The sequence below is a fragment of the Vulpes vulpes genome, chromosome 3 (genome assembly GCF_048418805.1).
Source record: "Vulpes vulpes isolate BD-2025 chromosome 3, VulVul3, whole genome shotgun sequence".
NCBI lineage: Eukaryota > Metazoa > Chordata > Mammalia > Carnivora > Canidae > Vulpes > Vulpes vulpes.
This window is the reverse complement of record NC_132782.1, coordinates 140970029-140997316: the sequence shown is the minus strand read 5'-3', so window position 1 is coordinate 140997316 and position 27288 is coordinate 140970029. Positions and strand designations below refer to the sequence as shown.

Genomic DNA, 27288 nt, shown 5'->3' with positions numbered 1-27288 from the left:
TCTCTCTCTCTCTGTGTCTCTCATGAATAAATAAATAAAATCTTTAAACAAACAAAAAAAAAAAGGTATTGAATCAATGGCCATTATAGAATATAGTTTTGCTACCACTCTCATGAGTGGAAGTACACTTTCAAATTATGCTGTTAAATTATGGTCTGTCCTTCATAATGCCTTTTTCTACTCTGGTGTCTATCAATTATCTGTGTACACTGCATGAGGACAGCTAAACCAATGTTTTGCCATTACCTTGATGAGTGGTTAGACAGTATGTCACAATACTAGATAGTCGTGGCTTTTTTTTTTTAATTGATTGTAATATAGTCCTAACTTCAAGAGCAGGCGACCTTTATTTTCAAAATTAATTTCAGGTAGTATCATTTGTGATCTAATATTCCAAGGAAGTTACCCATTCTCCAGAAGCCCATCATGTTTAGCGAAGTCGGTCATGGAATGATGTATCTTCATGCATTTTGAGCTTTTAAAACAATATACCAATATTTATTATTATCATTATTACTCTTTTGAGTCTGTGCCAAAACTTACAGGATGTTTTGTTCACCAACATTTTTCTAAAATAGTTCAAAATCACAAAGAAGTAGATTTTACCAAAATGTGTCTGCTGTAAAGCTGAACTTTTGCGAAATTAAATTAAGAAGTAGTTCATACATAAATGCCTCATCAGGCAAATAGTCTTTTTATTTTTAGCATTATAACAACAAAGGTAGTTTACATTTATTATGTCGTTTTCCAAGTAAGGCCCTATTTCTTTTGCTCTAAGTACTTCTTTCTACCATCATACGAAGCCAATACTGTTATTATCCTCTTTAACTGATAGAAGAGGAACCTAACCTTGGAGAAATAAAGTAACTTGGCTTATGTCATGACTGAAAAGGGAGTCTAACCTGAAAGCCCTCGGTCCTAACGACAAATTGGTTCATTTATTGAAATGTACTGTTCACTAACTGCTATATTCTAGGCACTGTGTTCTTGCAGCCTGCAGTTTCACTATGATGTAGGTAGTATGGCTTTCTTTCTATTTATCTTGCCTGGGAATTTTCTAAATCCTGCCTGTTTCCAGCCTGTGCATTAGTATCTTTCTTCAACTGAGAAAAAATTCTCAGGTCCTTTTCTGTCCAAATAATGCAGGTCTCATCCTCTCAGCTCCCCTCTGGGCATCTAACATATCTTCGAATCCTTCAGCCAATGCCATACATCTTTACTTTTCCTCTCCATTTTCCACCTTTTTTATTTCTCGGTGCCTTTGGTTGAATACTTTTCTTAATCTACACCATTGGAGTGTTATGTCTCGTTACATTTGTCCATTGGATTTTAGTCTTGGTTTTTGAAGTTTTCTTTTCTTAAAAAATCTGAGGTGAGCCTCTTTTCTGATCCTTTATGCCACTTTTTAGAGTTCCTATTCCCTGCAGCTCTTCTCAGACTTGCCTTTTCCTTCCTCAATTGTGGCAATTGAGTCTCTCCGATTGATAATCCCAACGTCTGAAATCTGTAGACTTGTTCCTCCCAACTGACACTGCTCCTGGCATTCTCTGAGAGCCTTCCTTCCTGGTGTGTTGAGTCGTGGGGACTCCTTGAGGTCTAGTGTGGAGGTGACTTCCTCCAGAAAACAAACAAACAAACAAAAAACATTGATTTCTGCCAGACATCTAGAAGCACTAATTGTTTGGAACCATCTCAAATCAAAGATTTCGTCGATTGAAGATCCCCGGACCATCAAAACAGGGCATAGTGCAGGTGGCAAATCTTTAAAAATATTCACAAGTTCCCTAGAACATGTTATTTTTCTCTTTCCTTTTCTTGCTTACTCAGTGACATGCCAGATCCATCCTCACTGCAATCCTCTAGGAGCAAGAGATGGAAAGGTAGAGACATTGTTACTGCAGGTTTCCTTGTCCTCTGAGGATTGGGACCCTTTGGGGCCTCAGCTCAACATAAGTAGAATGTCCTTTCGCGCTCCCTTACTTGGAGACCCTCAAAGAGTCTGCCAAAATATAGGTCCCATTTGACAAAATATAAAAATACCCTTGGGACATGGGCAGCTTAAGCACTCCATGCTCTACTCACTTTGCTATATCCCCACTTTTTCTTCAGTTTTGTCCTGTAGACTTTACCATCTTGTTACCTCTTAGATGCTTTTCAGAAAACCTTTTAATACAGATTTTGTTTTCAGCAAGAAAATTTCTCTGAATAATGTAACCTTTATTGAACCATTCAACATTCAGCGATACAGACATTATGAAAAAGAGAAGCCCTATAAACAATAAGGCAAGGTATTTTCCTAATAGGGAATGCATTCAAGTCAGAGAACTGTACCAGGAAGGACGCAAAAAGATGAAATGATTCTGAGTTATAATAAGAACTGTGAAGAAAATGTACAATGAGCTGGCATAGATATTAATGCAGAGGAGGGATGCAGAGGAGGGGATATTGTATGAAAGCTTACTGTTTGTCTTAAATCCAAAGGAACTTGGAAAACCAACAATAATATAGAAAGGAATTTCAGATTTTACAGAAGTTAAAATTAAATTAAACGCCTTGTAACAGATGATTTAGGCAAAGTACGATTTCGGATATAACAGTAAGAGGACTAGACGGGGAATGGGGTTTCAGGATGGAGCCCGTGTGTCATTTACCTTCTGAATAATGACCTTGGAAAAGTCACCTAACTTGGTCAGTATAACTCAACCAGGAGTTAACTGCATGGTTTGGGATTATCTATAAACGCAAGGCCCTCGGCTTGGCACTACATGGAGATGGTCAAAGAAAGTGAATGCGAAGTGAGCGAAGCAGGGCTTCTGCACTTCCTGCAATATGGAGCTAATATAAATCCGGGGAGTGGGGGAGCTGTGTGTATAAAATTTCACATCTGCTAATCTGAATTCTAATCTCAACTCTGCAGTTTGACCTCGAGTCAATCAGATGATCTGATAGTGGAGATTGAGGTGGTGGTTTTCACACTGAGCTCCTGGAACATGAAGTGTTGTGCAGATTCCCTCTTCCACACACATGCCCCTCACTTGGGGCCGCCCCACAGCAAGGAAAGAGGGGGGTTCTGAAGCTTCGCTCTGAAACCAACACAAGCATTCCCCGTCATCCTTTCCAATATTGGGCTTTCCTGTAATATTTCCTGAGCATGAACAAAGAATATGGTGCAGCTAGCAAACATTTGAAAACCCGCTGCTTTGTTTGTTTATTGATTTTGTTGTCGTTGTTGAAAAAGGTAAAAGAGTTACAAGAATTGTGTAAGACTGCTTTTCGTTCTGGTGATGAAAGCAACTAAGGGGGGGTTGGTGGTGGTGGTTGCAGAATTATCTCAAAGGATTTCCGCGTAAAGGCATGTACAAAACACCCAGCCACTGGAACATATAGGTCTAAAGCAAAAGGGGGGGAATCTATATATCTATATAAAATATGTAAATACTATAGATACATAACATATAAGCCTATAATTTGTTATAAAATGTATAGACACGATAAAGAGATAATACACATATAAACATGCCATTCTGAGTTTTCAGTTACAAATGATTCATGCTACAAATGATTCATTTGAAGTTTTGAGGAAAAACTTCCACAGACTCATGCAGTTTTCCATTCGCAAAGGAAATTATACTGTACGTTCCAGGCTGCAATTTGATGTCCTCTCTTGATATACTTTGGCCATTTTTCTATATCAGTAGATATTGATCTACCATCGTCTTGTTGAGTACTGTGAAGTATTTCATTACGAGAGTGTAGCATGATTTATTTAACCAGTCCACTATGGATGGACATTCATAACATTTTTAGAACCTGTCTCAGGTTGTTTTGCTCTTACAAACATGCTGCCACAAACACCCCTCACGCTACCAGTTTCCAAGAGAGGCAAGAGCTGCCTTGGATGCTGCGTCATGTGTTCTCTCAATCAAGAGATGGTTCAAGTACAAATATGCAGGAAAATTTTGGACGCTTAAAGGAAATCCTCCTGCTAAAATCATCTGGTGACTGCTGGGTTAGAGATTCGTCTTGAGGTTTAGTTTACCGTGTGCTGTTTTGAAGTCTAACAGGCGGTCAAGTTTGTTAACAAATGAGATCGATGAATGCCCTTATCTGGGGCTGACCGGCATTGATTCATTGATGCAGCAAACTTGTTTTTTTTGAGCACGTATTCTGTGCTCAGACTTGGTGATACACGAGTAAGATAGGGTCCTGTGTTTGTAGCACTTGTGGCAGAGACGGGCGCGTTAACATCCATCGTACAAGGCAGCAAGAGTTGTAGGAGAAGAGCTGCCCTGTGATTTTGCTATTTTAATATGAAAGCTGAAAATGATGAACTAGAGCTGCTGCTGTCCCTACCCATGTCTGCAGTCGCTCTTCAGGCATTTCCAGTAGCTGTTCAATGTTCTCTGTAGAAGAAAACAACAAAAACAACAGAATTTGGCAAACGAGCTTCGGGGTTCATGTACTTTGCAATCATTTCCTGTCTGTGGCTCGCATACTTTTTCTTCCAAAATAAGAAAGGGATCTATCCATCTACTCTCACCTCTCTAGCAGGTCCTCTGCTCCTTTATCTCTAAGTGCCCTTCAAGTGCAGCAGACGTGTATCCTCGCCGAAGTCTGTCTATGCTAAATTCAGACCAATGCTTGACAATTTAGCCACTTAAACTTCACCCTCTATCCAAACCTGTGCCACAGCGAATGCTGTGTAGTGTCTTTTCTAGGAGCAAGTATTTTACTGTGGTCAATGAGGCTTTGGAATATACCTAAAATAATAATAATAATAATAATAATAATAATAATAATAGCAACCATTTATTAAATCCTTACCACTGTGATAGTGCTTTATGAACTGCACTAAGCACTCTACCATCTTATTTGATTTCCTGTGCAATCATTTTCTCTAACTTACTCATGAGAAGCATGAGACAAGGAAAAAGGTAACTCATGAAGTCATATAACAAAGCAAACTGCAGAGTCAAGATTTGAACCCAGGTCTGTCTAATTCCATTGCGCATACTTTCAAGCACTATACCACACCTTCACAATTAAAGGTTGTTTTCAAATCTGGAGGGCATTGATATTTCTAAATCATTTGCACAAGCACCAAATGCATACTTCTCACCCTTGACCCCAGCCCATCCGCATACCAAAAAAAGCATCAAATCCTCAGTTTAAGGAGACACTTCCTGCCTGGATGCAATGAATAAAAATAAAGTTTATTGTAGGAGGAAAGTTTTGAATATATTTGAGGTATTTAAGTTTTATACCTACCTCCCGTGTTACTTTGTTGCCTAAGGGTCTTGATAGATACTAAAGTCTCATCTATTTTTTACCAATTTCTACTAAATTATGCCAGAAGAGCAAGCTAATGCTAACAAAGAAGCTAGCTTGACAGATAAAGCCCCAAGGAAGGAAAAAAAAAATTATCTATATTAGAGTAGTATTAGCCTAATCCCACATCCCAAAATACCATACTTGGATTAACCAATCTCTCTTAGATAAGCAGGATATAAATTAGCAATGGAAGACTTGGCCCAACCTCTCTGCTGGAAGCATATTATTAAGAGACCATGCCCAATAGTATTAGGAAGAAACGTGTTTGACTACAATCTTGAAATCCAGTGGGAAAGAGAGCCAACTGGCACAGTTTCTTTTTATTAGTTCAGCCTCTCTTGCTTATATAATGTGGTGAGGGTAAAACTTTATGTTTCATAAAGTCAGTCATATAGTAGAGACCATACCTATCTCCCAGTTAGAAAATCTTTTGCAAAATGTCACCCTAATATAATCTATCTCATCTTACTGATTCACCAGGTTTTTTCTAAAAATGGACAAGTGTAACTTTTTGTGCCCCGTCCAACCAAATCACGCTTCGATAAAATTGCTTTCCTCTTCCATTGTTTGTACACATTTTTTTGATTGTCTGATAGCATCTGCACATGGGAGTGTAAATTTCAACATTGTTGATGTTTCCAAATAGTTATAAGTTCCAGCTGTTAGCCCTTTTCTCTCCAACCGAGATCTAACATTACAAAGGAAAAGTGGAAGAAAAAATATATATATAACTAGTTCCCTAGCCTCTCATTACAGAAGAGATAAATTGTGTGGTAAAAAATTTTATTAGCAATTACATTTTTAACAAATCAGAAATTCTCGGCAAGCAGTATATAAATATTCCCAGGTGTCTGTATCATTTTGAGGTGGGGAGATCAGTGATTACAACCTGGGTATGCAGAAACTTCAGAGAAAACACAAAATTCCATGCCCCCAAAAGTCATTATGCATACGTAGCATTTCCTAAAAGGTATTCTCTTGAAATTCAAGAATATTTATAAAGTGAGCACCAATTATTTGGTAGGTGAGGCCCTTGATAATTACCCAGTTCCTCTTCCTGTTGCTCTCTAAGTGAAATCTATTCCAGCCTAACTTCCGGTGAGAAAAGAAGAGTCTACACATTGCTTCTCCCTTTTTAATTACTTGAGGGTTATCGTCTGTCTTCATTTAGCAGTGAGGAAGAAACCCGATGAGAGGCCTATGTGATTTAAGAGGTAGGGAGGCTGTCTACAACCCACTTCCATCATGTAAAATCCTTACACAATCACCCGGCCAAAGTTTAATATTGAAGAGGGCTGTACCCAATGGATGCGTGAGGATAACAGATAGGGATCTGCTTCATGAAACAGATATGTATCAGTGAACCAATTAATAATTGAACACCTTTCCTGCTCTACTGTTGTCCTGCTCATTTTGAGAATGTTTTTAAAAACTTGATTTTCTAGAGGAAAAAAAAGGTTTTAATCAACCTCAGGAAACGTCTTCATTGTCCATGAAGTAATTAAGTGGCATCCTTTTCAGCAACCTGCTTGAACCCACTGTGCATTCGTGCATTGCCTATTTAGGGGAATAAAACCCACATAATTACGTCCCATTTTAACTTTTAAATTTAATATAAAGTAAGTACAAATATACATTATGCTTAAATCCCTAGAAACATCCTCTCCTTAAAGATAATCACTCGTTCAACCATACAGAAGAAATAATATGATAACCAGGCTTTCTCTCGAAAGAATTAAAAGCAGATGTAATATATATATATATATATATATATATATATATATTTTTTTTTTTTTTTTGCAATTCCAAGGTAGTAAACTGAATGGATATGAATTGGCAACAGAAGACTTAATAGATGGCATGGTTTCCTCGTAACCAAATTAGTCTGTCTTCATTCTCAACCACCAGTGAAATCTGGCCTCTTGTCTTGACTAAAGGAGGAGATAACTATCTCCCTATACCATAAGGTTATGATAGGATTCTCGCTGTTTTCTTAGCCTGATGCTTTTCCCATTGAGTATGTCATCCACAAACAGACTACACAGTGTCTTTGGGAAATTGAGGTCAGGAGGGAATATGCCACTCTGCCTGCCAGGCTCCCCAGTCTGTTATTTCACCTGCTGGGTACAGAGACTTCTCTCCCGAGTTCAACAAAGAAAGTGCTTCCTTGATTAATCACATACGAGCTCCTGCACCCAGGGGTCACTGAGTGATGATTCCTTGATACGTAGCAAGAGAATCCACCATATAAAGGTGATATTACTGCTGCCATCACCCCTTCTGGTATACAGTGTTCTAACCTGCAGGTTCTAACCACAGCCAGCTGGTTTTAATAAGATTACAGAAAGGGACTCAACTCGAAAGTGCAAAATATACTGTGAAAAATTTAAAGATTCCCTTTTAAATTTCTTATCCTCCTCTGAAACAAAATAACTCATAGTTTTTCCTTTTAAGCAGATCTTGTTTTCTCGATTTTTGTCACTTTTCTGAGTATTGTCTTTCCATATTTACTGCTTAAAACAATCGATATTTACTTAAAACTATCCATATTTACTACTTAAAACTTCCACCAAATCACTGATAGGCAACCAGTCTTTAGCTGAACTACTCACTACCACCCCCACAACAGCCTTGCCAGAGGCCAGTGATGTTTGCTTATTCAGTCAGCAAAGGTTTAACAGAGCAGCTATCCCACCCCGTGCTGGATATTATTCTAGATACCAGAGATAAAAGAATGAGCAAACCGGAAGTGATTTTTACATTCCTGGAGGGATCCGTGGAGTGAAGACATTCATCTTTCAATCATTTTTTTAAAAAAAATGAGTGATAAAAGTGGTGACTTGTGTACAATAGAAAGGTTCACATAGTTGAGAGACAATCTAACCAACAGATAATAATCTACTCAGAAGAATCTGGAAAGATGTTCTTGATGCGATGACCTTGGTAACAAGCAATTAATTCCAGAATAGTAACAATAAAAGATAAAGTATCTACTGGAATTTGCATGACACTTTTCTTGAATGATAATACCTCCAGTTCCCATATCAAAAGTAGTGATACTGTCAAGGAATTCAACATGCATGTTTTCTTAGAAAAGAAAAATGGGCTTAAAAATAGTTACTAGGAGGGCAGAACCCGTGGCCCAGGGGTTTAGCGCCGCCTTCAGCCCAGGGCATTATCCTGGAGACGTGGGATCGAGTCCCACGTCGGGCTCCCTGCATGGAGCCTGCTTCTCCCTCTGCCCATGTCTCTGCCTCTGTGGTGTGTCTCTCATGAATAAATAAAATATTTTAAAAAAATAGTTACTAGGAAAGGAAAACACAAATTTACATACATATTTGCAGTTTATGTATTTCTATATTTTGGTCATTATCCATCACTTCTTCCTAAAATGTCAAAGATAAAGTCAGTGTCGTTGGTTTTTATCAGAAGATCTGATTACAGTATCTTATTTGGTAGTTAAAAGTTCATGGATTGACCTCATGCCCTCTTAGCTCACCTTTCAGCACAGCGAAGCTTCTGGAATTAACCTTAAAGAATACCAACCCCCTTCTCCATCACCTACTAGTTTTCAGTCAAATTACATCAATTTGAGGGACCTCAGTTGTTTGTGCTTTAAAATGAAAACAATTTGCTGTTTTTTAATCAAAGAGAGTTTTTGTGAGAATGAAATATGTTTTAATAAACATTTGTTTGGTGGTTACCATGTCTCCGACAGAGTTTCAAGAACTTTCTCAGTATTCATTCAATGAATCCTCATAACATACCAATAAAGAAGGTTCTATTTGCACATTTTAGCACATTTTACCTGTGGCCTAGCCAAGGTGATACAACTAGTAAAAGGCAAGGCTCACAATCAAACCCAGACTTTCACTCTCCACCACTTCACACAGAGGCTCTGAATACGCATAAAGCACTTTCATTCAGTGAATGAAAAAATGTATATGCGGAAAAAATGTGAACTACTGTTCCCTTCACCTGGCTAGCTATGTATCCATGTTCTGATGAGTAGTCCTTCCAACTTTCCCCAGACTACTACTATGTTCTAGATGCAGAATTAGACTTCCTCTTCCTTTTTCTTTTTTCTCCACCTCTCCCCCTTACACTTGCACCAAAATTATCGTTCTCTTTCTCTCTTCTCTCTTTTATGCACACTTTCATTAATTCCTTCTGGTGGACAGATGCGTGACCTCTTCTTATTTCTAATTATAATAGACGAATAAGCAAGCCAAGAGTATTATAAAATACTTTTGGAAGTATATTGTAGCTGAATTGGATGAAAACACAGCTTATTTTGCAAACATTCTAAAAGCCCCCCTTGACATTCTATGGTGACTTTTCAGGCATTCCTCAATATGTTGAGAAAGTTCCAATCACCCATTGTCTTCTGAGCATAGAAATCATTAGGTTAATTTAGGCCACAGAATACACAGATTTCACTGAAATTTATGATGGGTCAGTAACAAGCCGAAAAGAGTTACAAGTATTTTCTGAGGAATGCTCAGTCAGGGAGGTTGGGGTCAGGGGGAGGTGGTGGCTCGGAGCATGTTCAAACTTAAACTTCACTGAGATATTATCACTTACACCACACAACAAGAAAATTAGAAGAATGAAGTCTCCCTTTGGTATCTGCCAATGATTTGGTGTGAACTTGGAACTGGATGATCCATTCTGGATAGGACAAAACTTGGGTTTAAGTCTACTTCCACATACTCAGGGAACAATTTGGAATATTAGAATATACTATTTCATACCTTAAACAAAATATATCACATGCTCAAAATGATAATAGAGACTATTTTCAGAAGGCTTCTTGCAAGTTTCCAACATGTTAAAAATCAGTTGGGAAAAAAAAAAGTCATTGTGGAATCATGATTATGGCATGTAAGGGAATTGTTCTTCTATATAATAGTTTTATTTCATTTCCTTTTAAAATCCAATAAAATGTTATCTCCTCATGAAAAGTTATAAAATTTTAGTCCTCTTGAAAAAGATTATAATTAATCTGAGGTTTCAGACACATATTTAATCTATTAGTAGAAAAATGTTCCATCTCTATTGTAATTATGTTGAAAAAGTTTGAGATGAGACTTTAAAAAATCTTTACCCATGCATTAAACAATTTTGAATATTGCTCTCTTTGACTGAGAACAGACCAAGAGGAAGTACACTCTTAGTGGCAGTATAAAAGATTTAGGCTAGTGAGAGAAATGGCCTCTGGTAGTTCTTACATCATGGAATTTTTTTTTTTTTTATCAGTGGAAATCACAGAACTCTGTGTTAAGGGTTTCACAATAGAATTTTCACCTTTCAAATACAATTTGGGTTTAACACTGTTTTGAGATAAGGTGTGAACTGAGTGACATCTTAGCATCTTGTGATCCCTCACCTTGAAGGACTGCACAGGATCCTAATAGCACCAGTCTTGAGTAGAGAAGTGGAACCAATTTTGCTAAAACCTCTGAAATACACTCTTCCTAAATAGTAACACCTGGTCATGCAGAGAGTCCCGAGGAGTCTTTGTTCCCAGGAGACTCCCCAACCCAGTTTTCCGCTACCCAAGAGGCCACACTAATATGGCTCCGGTCAGAGAGGCACCACCATGGGTCTGGTGTCTGGGCTGTTCTTTAAATAGAATTGTTTCTCTGGCTCTCCTCACACTCAAGTTTTGACTACAATGCAATTTCAACTATTCCTATCGATATTTTTCTGTTAATTAAAAATAACAAACGACATTGTTGTCTAAGAGGAGTTATGCTCTCCATGGTGGATGCCACCAGAGCCTGAAAATCACTGACTTTGGGGAAAGCAGAACTCTGAGCCCCAATCAGCAACATCTGCGATATGAAAGGGGACTCCAGAGGTTAAAACCAATTTAAGCTTGTCAGTCTCTAGGCAAATGCCACAGAATCTTCAGAAACAGCTTGTGATGAGGGCGTGTTGAATGGAAATAAGCTCAATCAACCTTCCGGTTTGGATCATTGAGAACACTGGGATTTTGAAAATTGTATTTATTCGTTATTGTTTTGTCGTGTTTGGGTTTTGGTTACATTTGGTTTAAGCTCCTTATTCCTTGTCTGGTGTTATGGGAAGAAATGTGCGTTTCTGTGAGATATATTTCCTCCCGTTTCCAGAAATCTTCATGGAAGAGAAGTTCATTGCTACCATCTGTACTTGGTTTAGGAGAGCTTTGATTAATAAGGACCACCCTATTGTTCATTTGTTTGACATGTGGAAATATTTGTAATCTGTTCCTGGTGAGGGAGATTTCAGCAAGGACCTGGCTTGACTTTCAAACCCACGTTGCCAATGAAAACCAGCCTCCTGAATCCAGAGGTCAGTGGGGAACAAGCAAAGGTGTTTTATCCTCCCGTCACCCCCTCCCGCAAACACCAACACCTGTTAGAAGTGAGGTTGAAACGATCCTGTTGGAACTCCGGGACAGAGACCCAATTCCAACCTGAAAGAGGCTCTGATGTGCGGTGTATAATGAGAGCTGGAGACTGCCCACTGCTACACATCATTATCATTCAGATCATGAAAGAAAATGAAATGGTTCAAGCAGATAACAGCTGTTTTTATTCTGCTTTTCAAAGATTCTCTTAAACAACCTGATCTCATTGCTTTTATTTAAGGGTGAACACCCAATTGTAAACATAGGAGAGATGCATTCTCATGATGTCAGTAATAAAAGCATGTATAAAGCAGCATGTGTATTCTGGAAAGCTAACTAACCATTAAAGCCAAGAAACATAGTCTGGCACAAATCTTATTATGTGTCCAAGAGGACTTGATGGTATGCACATAAGAAAATGTAATGAAACAGCGGGAAGGGGAAAAGAAGGGAGGGGAAGGAACCAGAGGGTTGGGGGGGTGCACTTTTATATCTGTGAGATGTTAGCAAAATTAGAGAAAAGCAAAGCTGCCAAGATCATCTGAGAAAAGGGTTAGCATAGCAAGTAGAAATGCAGGCAGTTTGGTTTCTATTTCACTGTATATTGGATTACAGAATCACCTCTTTGCTTTTTTTTTTTTTTATCTATTAGTTATAGACAATGAGGCAGTTACATAGACACGCACAGGAAAAAGGAAGAGGCCCGGTTTTCCTTGTATCAGGAGTTCGGATCTCATCTGGGGCAGCATACATCTATTGTGTTTATAATTGCTCCAATGATTACGATAAGCATTCAGTATAGCTTGCTTGAGGAATTCAGCATCACACGCTGGTCATGAGAAACCTTGTAAAATTGCTATTCATCATAATTCTTCGTTTTTGCAAAAAGATAGCAAGAGAATAGGCAATCCCTCCGAGATGCACTATGTGATGACAACGCTCACTGTTTTAATGTTGTCTCATCTCGGCACAATAGGTAGCGTCCTTTATGAAATGGGTCGTATGTATTAATTAAAGTAGAACTAGATCATCCCCTTTACTTGAAATAAAAATTTTGTGTCTGAGGGAAGCATATGCATGCATATACACACGAAGTTTACACCTGATGTTGGTTTATGACCCGCATAAATTACGACATTAGACCAAAAGGTGAGTTGAACAAGCAATTTAAAATTGGGAATTGGCTGTTCATATGCTTAGACGTGTGCTTTCAAAAAAAAGTAGAGAACATTAAAAATGTCAGCTCCGTAGATTTGCTGCTAAAAAATTCTTGTTCACCTGTGCATAAAATACAACCACCCCCAAGGGTGTGCAATTTTACCAAGACAAATTAATCTTTTATCTGTCCAACGTTCAAACTACAATATATTTCAGAATTAGAGAATATAAACTACTAAATATGAGATTGTCTTAGATAGCTGTGCCAAAGAAAAACTAGATTGCATGGTTTGGGGTCCTAAATTATAGCCGGCTTTTCGGCCATAAATCTTATTTAAATTTTATAAAATATAAAAACATAAAATATAGAAATATAATAAGATTATAAATCTTATTAAAGATTTCTGAAGATTTCGGTTCATTAGTTTCAGTGGAAAAGGGACCAAGAATTGAAGTAGCAATATCTTATATCACTATAGGACTTTCTATTTCTTGAATCAAATAGGAAACAATATGGCAAACACTGTTTTTGAAATGGCATTTCCAGCTCAGTTAGGAACCGTGTTCAGATTTAACTGTAAAAAATTTTTCCATCAGTGTGAAAATGCAGATTCCGTGGCTTATGTTAAAATATAGCAGTAATGCACACATACGAACACACACACACACACACACACACACACAAGTGATCATTCCTAATACTCAAATATTCTGTTCATCATAGACTATGGCTATGTTTTCCAGGTTGTGAGTCATCTGCATTCCAAACTCCTTTTCTTTTTCTTTCCTCCTAAGCACCAGGGTGGGGTCATTCTGCCCACTGGGTGTATCTACTACGGAGACACAAAAGGAGACTATAGAGAAGACACCCTCATCACCCTGGAGAGGAACACAAAAACTATACAGATTTGCATTGATTAGCCGCTCTAAATCTCTGGTGAATAAATGGTTTTAAACTATACACCAAAATAAGAATTTTGAATCTGCAAATACATCCTGAAACACAGAAGCTGCATAGGTTAGGCAGCCAGGGGAGGCCAAGGGTATAGCTCTGAAATTTAGAGGATTGTTTCTATCTATGGCACATTAGATAGTCACATGGCTATGAGACATGGATTTGGATGCCAAATGAATAACAAGTTTGAAGGCTGAGTGCCAAGTGACTTTAAATATCTGTGAAGTGAAAATATTCCTGAGCAGAGGCAAGCTACTGTATTGAAAACAATTACTGTTACTGATCATTTTTCTGCTTTAGATAAAGTGCATCTCTTTTGACGGGAGCAGGTGTACTAATGGCTTTGTGAACGGTAACTAATCAAATCACAAATGGACACACACACCCTCCACACACACACAATTTTTTTTTTTTTTGGCAAAACCATGCAAACAAACAAAATCACAACTTCTTAGCATCTCAAAGGGAAAAGAAATTGTGATTTGTTACCAAGCAAGGATACATTTCACCTTCCCCCTTCTCCAAGATTCGTAGTAATCCAAAATCAAGTGAGCAGAGAAACATTGAAAATCTGCCCCTTTACCCCCTGCTTTTGGTATATTAATGACTACAAGATGTCGAATGCGTATTTGAGTTGTAAGAAGAACTGCTTCCCAGAGGGCAGGAGAAACTGGGAACAGACCCAGAGGAGCAATAAGTTAGTGGACAGGTCTAAAGAGCTCTCAATATCAGCACGTTCTCAAGCTTAGTAACAAAGCTCTGCGTCAAAGTCAGCACGAACACTTTCTCTCACTATGACTTCTAGAACATGACTTCTTTTTCACAAACAGGTATTTTTTCCTTCCATCAGACTTTGTTGTACAATGCTAACAATTAGCACTCTCATTGCCTGTTTTGTCCCGGTCATAACATGCTCTAAAGAATCCGAAAGAAGGGACAAACGGGTATTTGAGGCTACGCATTAAACGTAGGTTCGTCTTTAAAGGGTCTGGGGTAGAACAGAAACATCCTGCTTTCAAAATGCTTATTTTGATTTTGAAGAGCCCTCTTGCCCAGGTGCCATTCTTTTCTTCCCTTACTTTTCTTTCAATTGTCTCGTTTTTCTCCACATATCCCTGATGCAGATTAGCACAGGCCTCCAAGCCCCAGGCATCAAAGGAATTAGGTCAGACCCAGAAGAAATCAGGTTGCAGGCGAAAAAAAAATTTTTTTTAATAAAATAGAAGCTATGCCAGCCTGGTACTTCTGTATTCCTTCAGGCAGACTAAGGAGCCCTGGCCTTAGATGTGACAGTATTAAGTATAGGGATGTGGGGAGAAAAGCAGAAAAGATGTTTGAGAGACCAAAGATTTTAATAGTATTAGCAACATGATGATATGCTGAATTTATTTAAAGCTGGTCTGTATATACTGCTTGGGTAGGGTGGGTTCTCGGCCTCCAAACAATATTGGCAACTAAAAATAATTCCAGGAGAAATCTAGTGCAGTATCTGCTTTTCTATGGTTTGGGTTTGGAGGGGGAAAAAAGCTATTTTGTATTTGTATTCCACCTGAGATCAGTGGTCTTTTAAAGCATATATGCTCTGTCTACAGGAAAGTCATTTTCTATTAGCATGTTTCATGCTTATTTACTCAAATAGCACTATGTTATCTGTTTTTGGGTGATTCTAAGGACAAAGGAGAGAGAGAAAGAGAGAGAGAGAGAGAGATTTTATTAGAAGATGTCCATGCTCAGTTCATTCTCTAGATGACCATTTTAGTTGCCATTATTACTGCCTCCAAAATGATTGGAGGAGTAATTCGAATTCAACCTATCACATTATCCAAGGGCATTCTATGAATAGCTGCAACCAGAGCAAGTTCTGGCAAAGCTGCAAAGGCGGCCTATCAAAGTCAGCAATAACATTCAAGAGTGTTTTCCAGAGTTAGTGAATGCAGATGAGAATATTTATATGTGATCTCTCAAACTATAGAAAGTATTTTGGGAGAGATATTTTTCACAATCCTTAGATGAGCCGTTATGTATTTGCTAAGCATTTTAAAGGGATTTGAAGAGGATGAAAGAAATCTTTGGGTGATGCTAGCCACACTTACACATGTTCTCCCATTTAGTCCTCCCGGACGCCCCCGAGGGAGATCTTAGTGTCTTCAGCATCTCCTCGTATAATGAGAAGATGAGGCATGAGCATTAATCAACTTGTCCCCAACCCTAGAAGGTAGTAGAGACAAAATTTGAACTCGTGGCATCCAAATGAAGCTCCAGTGCTTTCTCCATCTTGCTGCAAGCAGTTGCAAGTTTTTCTAAAAAAAAGAAAAGAAAAGAAAAGAAAGGCAAAATCTCTTTGGACTGCTGAATGTAGTAAATCTCAGCATGTGAGAGCTTGTGAGAGCTCCCAGACGTACCTTCAAAAGATTTTTTAAGATACTATTGTCATTATCAGCACTATTATTATCAATAAGATGATTTTAACAAAGCAAAAGATTATCCTAACATATACTGAGAGATTATTTGATGGCAGATATAAGGGTTTTTTTCTTGTATAAATTAATATTCACCATAAGGGATATAATATTATTATTATTCCCAATTTGAAGACAGAGCAACTGAGTCAAAGAGATGTTGAGTAACTTCCCCCAGACCATCAGCTAGAAAGGAGAAGAGCCAGGATTTAGAGCGAGGATGTCTGGTTCCAGAGACAGTATAAATGAACACCGGGGCTATTGCCTCCTCGGGTCATTGTTAATTGAATCATTATATCCCATTGCAGGTAAAGGAGTGGAGTTTTGTTAAATGATTATGTTGAAAATATAGATGAAAACCAATTATTATGGGGATCCCTGGGTGGCGCAGCGGTTTGGTGCCTGCCTTTGGCCCAGGGCGCGATCCTGGAGACCCGGGATCGAATCCCACATCGGGCTCCCGGTGCATGGAGCCTGCTTCTCCCTCTGCCTGTGTCTCTGCCTCTCTCTCTCTCTCTGTGTGGCTGTCATAAATAAATAAAATTAAAAAAAAAAAAAAAACCAATTATTAAAAACACGGTTTATATATGCATGGCTTTTGTCTACAATTAACTTTCTTCTTCACTATCTACCTCATTCTTTTTACTTATCTTTTAAAATCCAGCTTTGGGGCGCCTGGGTGGCTCAGTTGGCTAAGTGTCTGCCTTCAGCTCAGATCATGATCCCGGGGTCCTGGATCGAGCCCCATGTCCTGCTCCTCCCTCTTCCTCTGGCCCTCCCCGCTCTGCTCATTCTCTCCTCTCTCTCTCTCTCAAATAAATAAACAAAATCTTTTAAAATAAATTAATTAATTAATTTAATTAAATTAAATCCAGCTTTAACATCAGCCTCCCCGACCCATCAGTGTGATTTACATGCCCCTCTCCTCAGAGTAGTGTCATAATAGCATCTGTCACACTGCACTTTTTGTCCAGCTGGACTCTAAGCATCTTGAGGGAAGGAACTCCGTCTTTTACATCTTTCATTCACTAGTAATAGTGCTTGTTATTTAGAAGGTCCCCAAGGCAGATTGGGTTGGTGAATGAATGAAAAAATAAAATGATGTGTAAATACTTTGTGGTACAAATGTATGAGAGATGCATGCGTAAGTGGAAATATCAAAAAAGTAACTGACATATACATATAGGAAATACATGAATCAGTCCAACGTATGTGCCAAACTTTGGACGATCAAGCTTCTTGGACATAATGTCTTTTTTAAAGAAACCAGCTTCCTACCTTATCTTTAAATACTGTTCTTTTTCTAGTGTTTCCTTTTAGTAGTTATTAATTATGATTCAGCGAGTTAGTGGTAAATTTGATGTTGGATATTTTCTCTACTTGTTTGTTAGATGCATGTCAAAGCTTTTGAGCGGGATTTCACTCCTCTGAAGTCAGACATCCTGGATGCCTTTGGACAGAAGAGATGCATCCATCGCACTCTCTGGCTCCCTAGCTGCAGCCCCCTACTTCCCTCCACCGTTTGCCTGGCAGGTGCTACTTGAAGATTTGGCCTCTGTTACCCCTACTAGATTTTTATTTTTTTTATTTTTTTTTATTTTTTTTTTCCCCTACTAGATTTTTAGCAATGAAAATAGCATGAAATCCTAAACCGGCTGTCAAGTGTGACTCTTCCACTTCAGAACTGATATATCATCCTGGTCCTAACTAGGAATAAACCACATCATATTTCAATATTTTAATATTATGCCATTCTAAATGGCAGATTATATTCACCTACCTGTCAGAGCAAGGACAAAACAATATTATTTTCATTAACAACCACAATATTGTAAGAAAACATTAATTTCACCCCCAAAAAATGCAGAATGGGGATGCCGTTTGGATACCATTTATGAATAAAAGTCTCCGTTTAGAATACAATTACCAGAGAGAAATTTCTCCATGAAAGATTTGAGTTTATTTATAACTGGAGAAATATTATCCACTGCTTTGAGAGCTGCATTGGACAATTACTAGTCAAAGCTTAAAAATATAAAGGCAAGTAAAGATTGGCCTTTTACATGAAGTCAATAGTTCCCTGATTTTAGTCTAGAAAGAGTTTACTGGATTTCCTTTTACACTATCAAATAGCTTTTCATTTTTTATCTGATAGACTAATTATTTTCCACGGTGGTATAATTTATCTCTTCAATTTTTTCTTCAGATATTGATAGAGAGCCTACCCTTTGTCAGGCACTACAATGCGATGTATTTTCTGACTGGTGATTTAAATATCTTGTTTCTCTCTCAGTGTTTTTGCCCTCAATGGCCTAGTGTTTATGACTACACAGACTAGCCAGTCAAAATCTCCAAATAAAATAACTTTGGGGGCAAAACATACATGTGTGGGAGTTTATATTAATTAAGAGCAATAGCAGTCTCCAGCTTATATAATATTAAGCTATTAAAGATTTGAGTCAACAAAAGAAAGCATGAATTCAAATTGTTGTTGGTTGCTACTGAGTGGCAAGAGGCATAACTGGAGTCTTGCCATCTTCTGGTTATGTAAATTAGAAAACATGCAAAATATGCATTTAATTCTTGTTTTAGCCAAGTATCTGTTTATAAAATTTAGGCATTGCCACAGTATGGGAATGTGTGTGTGCGTATGGGGGGGTGTCTGTGTGTATATATATTTATATATTTTTATATGTGTATATATAAATATATTTCATATATTTATACTTTAATATTTATTTCTATATTTTATATATTTTTTTAAACTATGACATTATACATTTGCAGTAGATGTGTACCAAAACCTGTGTAGGATGCAAACAGCAAGAAAACAGAGCCACTAAATGTTAAGAAGTTTGTCCAAGTGGCCTGAAGACTGATGGATTCATATACAAAAATCCTCACAATTTCTGAAGGCTACCAACCTAATCTTTTAAACCAAATTAAAAATTACAAGTTGGAAAATGTTTGTGGGTTATCAAAACATTCTTTATGTCTGGCCTGCTCTGTGCTGACTCATATTCTTGCAAGTCTCATGGGATGCTTCTTAAACACACTTCACCTTTCTTTCTTCAGTTTTAGGGTAGAAAGAGTCCCTTTAACTCCTGAAGACAGTAAATCACAGTTTGTGTGGTGGTTCTCAGAAGACACTTAAAGAACTGAATTGGATGCTCTACATAGCACCCTTGCCAAAAGAGTTCGGAAATGACTTCCAGCTTCCCACAGTAATAAAATGGCACTGTTTGGCATCTTTAAGGTAATAAAAGTGAATTTTTTCCATTCTAGTAAATGAGAAGAGAGGCCTGGTTGTTTTAAAAACTGATTAAAATTCATGTGTTTTCCTCAAATTATAGAGCATGATATGAGCGCACTTACACGTGAACTTCAGACCACCTCAGAGCATTATTATATCCAGCTCTCTGAGGGAAACAGGATGTGCCAGTGGGTCAGTGGAAGGGAGCCTGGGAAGGACCCATCAGGTGCTGTGAATACTGAGGCCCTGGTTCAATAGGTGGCACTCTTCCCTCTGAGTCCGTGGTGAATGCATCCGAAGTGTGCTCTTTGGCGGATATTATTTGGCTTGAAGGAAACATTGTGGAAGTTCGTAAGTGTTTCTGGCACTGTTAAACAGCTGCTGAGTCTAATCACAGGCTCTGGCTGTATTTTGGTGATGGGAAAAGCTCTAGAAAACAGGTTTCGCGCCTTTAAGAAAGAGGCTCATGCAAGGCATTATCGTCATTTGTGTACAAGACGTTTTAAATTCAGTTGCCCTCTCCCCACGTTTCAAAGGAAAATCTTTTGTCATTCCTTTGACTCATAGAGTCTGGGAGGAAGTCTGATCATCTTCCATTTCCCATCTGGGTATTCATAAGGCACCTGCATCTCTGGGATTTCTCCTAGACTACACAATGTAACCAAGTGACAACAAACATTGTGTAAAGGAAGACCACCCTTCAGAAAAGGCCCTGAATGTTAGGAGGTTGCCAGCCAAAGGCATGCGACATAGCTTCCTCTCCTCAGGCCTCATTTCAACTGTTCCAGGAGTAGGAATTATCAGTGCGCAGGCCAGAAAAGACAAGACTGATACTTTTTACGTGTAGGCCAGCACACATTCGTCTTTGTTTAATATGCTGCAATTATGAGGCTATTACAAACAAATTAGTAGTATCAGGGAAGAATTTTTAATGACTTACTGATCTCAATTATTGCCAAATACCTTCATCTAACCGTCACATTCTTAATTAAGAGACACCAGTGTGTGTGTTTATATGATCTCTTTGTTAAAATTATGCAATAGTGGTCTCAGCAGTTAGGGGCCGGTCCACTCATTAAGTAGACACAACCATCAAAGAGGTTAAGCAGGTATTACAAAAGAAGCAGGATGTAGACACACCCAGTTTAACAATAGTGGGGAAGGCCACGTCCCCAGGAAAGATACGGTAAGAGGAAGGGGAAATATCACTGCAACTCTTAATGATCGTCTGTAAACACTTGAGTTCGTGTTCATTAAGCCAATGACGGCTCACTCCAACAAAGACAGAATTAGATGTACATGCTGATGTGTTTTGCTCACAAATACTCCCAATGATTATGACCCGAATCAGAGCATCCGACTTCAGTGGGTAACCATCTGTGATAAAACGGGGAATGTTTCCTTTGGGACGAGCCCAGAAATACCAACAGAGACAGTGTTTCTGTAGCTAGTTCTTGATTTTCACCTTCAAGTATGTATTTACCTACTAAAGTATGGGGTCTCCAAGCAGACTCGTCGCAGAGGATTAAGAAAGAAAAGAGTAGCCCCCGATCCACCTCTAATGATCCACAAAATACGGCACGTGTTTATAGATCCATATTTACCCTGATCCCTGTTATGTGACTTAGCCATTCCTCTCAATATTTTGAGCTACGAGCCTTTCATGGCCAGGGAACATATTTAACTATGCACAGAATGGTCAGTAGCCAATGAGTAAGGGTTTGCTGAATAAGTAAATGAGTAAACATGTAAAAGTGAATTTCTCATTTTTCTTGTTGCTGAAATGGAAGCTGTCTTACTTGCAGCAACTATGTAAGGGTAAGAACATTCATGTTCTTGATTTTTTTTTTAAGTGTAATAAAGTTTTCCCTAAATGTAGAAACTGCACTGTGCTATCCTAAACAATCTTCCTGCTTAAGAATACTAAGAGTTCAAAAAAAAAAAAAATAGTAGCTAGCAATTTCAACATCTCTGTCTCTATGTTAGCAGGAACTTTCTAAAGAGTTTCTGATTATATCTAGCTTGTCTCCTCATCCCTCACTTATTACATCCTCTGTGATTTAAATTATCTGTCTTCGGAATTCCAAATATTATTATATACCTATGGTAGATAAAATAGTCTCCTTTAAACATGTCTAATTGTTTTTCTAACATTTATTTTGTATTCATGGATAAAATTGCATTTGTCCATTCATTTCACACATATTGGTTGAGCGTCTAACATGTGCAAGATAACCAACCAAAATTCCAGGATGAGACAGAAAATGTTCCATTTCTCTTATTTCACTTGTTTCAGAGTTCACCTAATCCCACTGGTTTACTTCGATTTGGCCAGTGATCCTAAGTGATCATACAGGCTAAAGACGCACTTTTATGAGAGTGATTTGGAAAGTTGTCTGTACCTAGGAACCATCTGTGACTATGTATGTAGTCAGACGGGTTCTGAATTTCATTCCCCTGGAATCAGGCTCAGTAGATTTGGCATAGAGCCCAGAAATCTGTGGCATTTCTCTCAAGTATCCCAGGTAATTCTCAGGCAAGTGGTCTTTAGAACATGCATTAAGATTCACTGTTTTAAGAATTAAAGAATTTTTTTTTTTCTTTCTATGCCTTACTTTATTCTAGGTACAACATGTATCTTCTCTTACATCCTCCTACTTTCCCTATAAAACACAATTTAAATGCTCCTGAATTGTGTTGTATAATTACAGGAGAATCTGTTGTGGCCCATGAGGATTACTGTAGTATTTTTTGTCCCTCTAAAAAGAATAGGGATTAATGAGGAGTATTAAATATAATTTTTTTAAAAACTCACATTTTCATAAGAAAAATACTCTAATTGCCATCATTCAATTCTAAATTGATAATTCATTATAAGGGGAATCATGGATTTTTTTTTTTTTTTTTTTTTGGTCCTTAACCTTGACTATCATTTTACAAAATAATTTTCAGAAGTTTCCACGAGGTACTTTTCATTATTTTTTTTTAAAGATTTTATTTGTTTATTCATGAGAGACGCACAGAGAGAGGCAGAGACATAGGCAGAGGGAGAAACAGGCTCGCTGTGGGGAGCCCAATGCAGGGCTCCATCCCAGGACCCTGGGATCATGACATGAGCCAAAGGCAGATGCTCAACCACTGAGCCACCCAGGCACCCCTAGGTACTTTCCTTTAATGCTTTCTTTTGTAATTTTCCCTTAAAAATATTCCATTGGGTCCTGATATGAATTTTTCCTAGTTCCTTAGGAGACAATAAGAGAAGTAAGATCTATTTTCCTTCTTACATCAATGATGCCTTACTTCAAACCCTTTGAATGGATTATTTTTCTCTACAGGTCCTTTGGTGATATGCATCATGTCATGGGTTGTGAGCAGAATGACAGTATTGAAGGTCAGAGTAGATAGAAAATCTGTGACCAGCCCCCACTTCTTGAATTAGTGTCTACCATTTTCCTTAGATACGTTGGCTTATTATTTCATAATTTGGGTTCCAGACATGGTTTTCTTGCTACTAAGGTTGATAGGTCATTTTGTTAAGAAAATCTGATATATTTCTAACCTCTTCTAATTTGTATGTTGTCATTGTGTGATCTGGTGCCTTTTTATTTGTTTTTAATTCAAGTGTAATTAACATACAGTGTTATATTAGCTTCAGGTGTACAAAATAGTGATTCAACAATTCTGTACATCATTCAGTACTCATCACAATCAATGCAGCCTTAATCCCCTTCACCTCTTTGACGCACATCCCCACCCACCCACCCCTCTGGTAACCAGCAGTTTGTTCTTTGTAGTTAAGAGTCTGTTTTTCAGTTTTTCCTTCTTCCAACTTTTTTTTTTTTTTTTTTTTTAGATAAGTCAATAATCCCCAAGCCGCATTAGGAGATTTCAGTTGCTATCAGCCCCAACGGCCACTTCCCGTCAAACATGGCACCATTTAGACACTTTCTTTGCATTACAATACCATGTTTACTCATTTTTTCTTCCCTTACTAAAAAAAACAAAACAAAACCAAAACTTGTTTTTAAGAGGCTCACTTGGAAACAGCTCATAGGAATAGATAATTTTGAAATGTTGTTTCTTTAAGTGCTCTATGCACATTCACCTGAATAATCCAACTCACTAGAGATTAAAATCTGTTCTAGCTATTTGCAAAACATAGTGTCCAACACCTAGTTAGCCAACAAATATGTTAGGTAGGGTTAATCAAAATAAAATGAACCATAACATCTTGCCCTCTAAAAACAAACAAAAAAATGGATTTTTATTTTGAAAATTTAAAAGACTAAATAAATTTGAAATGCTGTTTTAAAATATATATTTCCACATGATAATATGCCCTTGGGCCTGGAAACAATTACAATAAAATTTTGTGGAGAAAACCCCCCGCTGTTTTTGTGGTGGCATTTCTGCCATGGTTCCAATTAGAACTCCTATAAATCTTGGAATTGAGCAAATAGGGAAATAAAAATCTCATAAAATACCTGTCTGTATTCAAGCCGAAAAAATGAATTTGGATAGGATTCCAAATCAAACTTTCTAACTTGTTGAAGTTGATACATTTATACCTGTTTTCCAATTTGTGGCAACTTATCTAAACAGTTCCAAGTTAAAATAGAATGTAGACTTTGATCATTCTTTTTTAAAAGAAATCATGATACCTTTGGCCCAATTCCCTACACTAACGTATCCACTTCCCCACACGGGGTTCTGTTGGAAGCTACAAATAAATAAACAATTGAAATATTCTCTCCACAAATCATGGTGAGGCTGAGAATCAGGAATCCTGCGCACTGGGGACCAGTAGCAGCCCAGGCAGTGGGATTTTGCCTTAAAAGGGGACAAAGAAACCTTCTCTCAACAACTTTACAATGATAAAATGTAAGGTAGAGCACATTTACATTTTTTTGACTGTTTCCTTTCAGCAACCTCATACAGAAAGTCTTCTCTATCTTGTTAAATGTCATAATCGCATGATTATAAATGCTATGCCAATTATTAAAGGCTCGCTGAATGACGAATCCAAAATATTTAGCAGCATCAAACTTTTGGGAAATGTGGGAATCTCTCTAGGACAGTATTTTCAAATGATGCATAGAGGTAAATACAGATGTTTTTTGAACCATGGACACAGTTTTTTAAAAAAAAAAAAAATCTTCAAAGATCCCTTGAGGAGATGCCTGACTCTCACTTTCTGGTTGAAAAATGCGGCCAAGAGGTAGAGAGAACCCATCCGGCAGTTTCAGTACATCTAACCCCACCAGAGATGACACCGCTAACGTACATTTCTCACAGTGAAAGCATCTCATGGTGAAGGGTCTACCTGCCTTCATTGTCTTCTAGGAATATGTTCTTGGAAAAGAAAAACATTTTCCATCCACCTTAAGCAGTTGTGGAAGGAGATATAAAGTCATGACTACGCAATGGTTGTTGGCCAGTAGGCCTGTAATTGTGATGAAAGTTCATGATCCTTTTGTGGCTGTTGTTGCTGTTGTTGTTGTAAATCCTAATTTACAGATATTAGGATTATGCACAGACAAGGAAAACGAAAGAAAAGACGCGGGGGGGGGGGGGGGGGGAGGAGAGAGAGAGAGGCAACCTAGCCTATAATCTGCTTGTTAATCACTTACCAATGATGCCAAAGTGAAAACAGATGATTAAGTTAGATAATGCTTTGGATAGGAAAAATGTATTTAAGCACTCTATTTGAAAACATTAATGCTATAATTCTCAGCAGCATATTAGATATCATCCTTCCTCCAAAAGACTTCAATCTCATTAGATGTCTCTTATACTTTAGTTTTTGTGAAAGCCTTTTTGTTGTTGTTAAGTATTTTGTCTCTCCGTCATCTCTCTCATCTGAATATCTGTATCTCTATATTTATCCAGATACCTTCTAAAATCAGAGGAAAGAAGCCTTTTCAAATACTTTACCAAACATTTCCCACACTAATAAAAGCAGGTCAAAATGATAAGAAAATGAGTCGTTCACCTTCCAGGTTTGCAACAGGGGACACCTCCAGCCTTAGTAATTGATTTCAGCTCAGCACGAGTTTCCGTGTGTTTTCTCAGCGTTCTTCTGCTGTAGGAGATAAAGTGCATGGTTCTGTCCTCCAACACTGCCGTGATGTTAACACAAGGAGTTTTGTTTTGGGAATCTTCATCCGGCATAATTATACATTCTGTCCAGGACTCCATTGACAGGAAGCAAACTATTTCTCTCCTTCAGTTGTCGTGCTGGGTGGAAAGGCCAGCTGGGGCCAGGAGCTAAAGCTGCAAAAGAAGCTCTCCCAGGTCGCGGGTGGGAAGTTCAGTATTATTGCATCCCTAATAGCAGCTGCTTCTGTTTGAACTCAGGGTTATGAAAGATGAACTACATTAAATGGTAAATCATTAAATATCAGCTGAGTAAAAGCACGGTGGTGTGTTCCCTGCCTAAATCACCAGCATCCGTCTTCTCACACGCAAAGAGTTGCTCTTTTACAATCATGCAACGAAACCCTGACAGAAGGGCCAAGGCTGAAACCACACGAAAAACCTCAAATAGCATCTTTTGGGTTTTCGGTTGGCGAGTCCATGATCATCAGCAAATATTCAGCTGTGGAACCAGCATTGCATTTAACACAGCCATAAAATATTTAGGAATGCATAATCCCTTTAGAGCCTCATTTTTTTTTCCCTCCTAGTATGTGTTTATTCTTCAAGAAAAGAAAAACAACTGTTTAAATTATGTCCACCTAATACCTTAGATTTACTGCAAAGCCTACAATTTGCTGGTTTCCTTTTACTATTGATCCTCCCTTTACTTACAGGGATGTGAACATCATAACTAGAGATAGAGCTCCTACTTATTCAAAATTAAAACTGTACAATAAGAAATACCATAAAGTAAGGCCTCAGGACTGTTACAAAAATTAGACCCTTCTCCCCTGCGTGAATTAGGCAGCAGGATAATCGCAAAGGGCAATTATAGCTGTAATATTCCGCGCTCGCTGCATGGCTCAGCTTTATGGTAGTTCGCTCACGACTGCAAGCAGGGTCAGAAGACAGTGGTCCTTCTTTATTTTTATGCTGCATGTGCTTTCATGGTGCTTTGCTCCACCGTGGATTCGTCTTATGCACACGAGTGTTGGAGCTGTCATTACGGTGTCATGCTAGATGCCAGCGTCATGGCAAGATTCTGGAGGTAACCACAGAGCATCTCAACGACATATTCTTTTCACCTCCCCTGAATATGCAGTCTACCAATCATTTTTATGATATGCTTATTTTGAAAATGTATCCTGTCATGTCATTCCCACACTTGTCTCTGCTGGAAACGTATTACTTTCCACCGGTGGTAGAAAGAGGGTCTCTAAAATGTTCTTAGTAGTGATACTTAAAGACGCATTTCACTCAACAGATGAAAGGAAGAATTTTCTTTCAGTTCTATTAAAAGATGTCATAAAATTATCTTTGTATCCGTTATAGAACAGATGAAATTCTGAGCAGAGAAAATTGTCCACTCACACTCTACTTATTTTTAAAAATACCTGAAAGTTTAAAAGAGCACACACTTTTTAAAGATAATAATAATAATTATAAAAGAACACGCATTTTTATGTCCATCAAACTTATTTTTTATAGGCATTGTATCATTTTAAAAGTTACAAAGGTGTATTTCATTATAAAAGCACATCTATTTCTTTCATTGCTCTAGTAAATGGCGTGTACATCCAGTAAGAATATCATGGAATAG

General features: G+C 38.0%; 1 protein-coding gene and 1 long non-coding RNA gene across 22 annotated transcripts in view; one reads left to right on the top strand and one right to left on the bottom strand.

The window, feature by feature from the left end:
* Window positions 1-27288, top strand: part of ADGRL2 (adhesion G protein-coupled receptor L2) — a 619577-nt gene that overhangs the window by 79792 nt on the left and 512497 nt on the right. For 20 of the 21 annotated variants that reach the window (XM_072754766.1, XM_072754780.1, XM_072754755.1 and 17 more), the window contains exon 2: window positions 19373-19553. The exons of the other annotated variant lie outside the window; for it this stretch is intronic. The gene's annotated coding sequence lies outside the window, so the exon portion shown is untranslated. The remainder of the gene's footprint in view (window positions 1-19372; window positions 19554-27288) is intronic. 21 annotated transcript variants of the gene reach the window in all.
* Window positions 469-25764, bottom strand: LOC140598391 (uncharacterized). The gene is made up of 2 exons (XR_012000800.1): window positions 25543-25764; window positions 469-4403 (listed from the first exon to the last, which is right to left on the bottom strand). It is a non-coding gene; the product is annotated as an uncharacterized lncRNA (long non-coding RNA).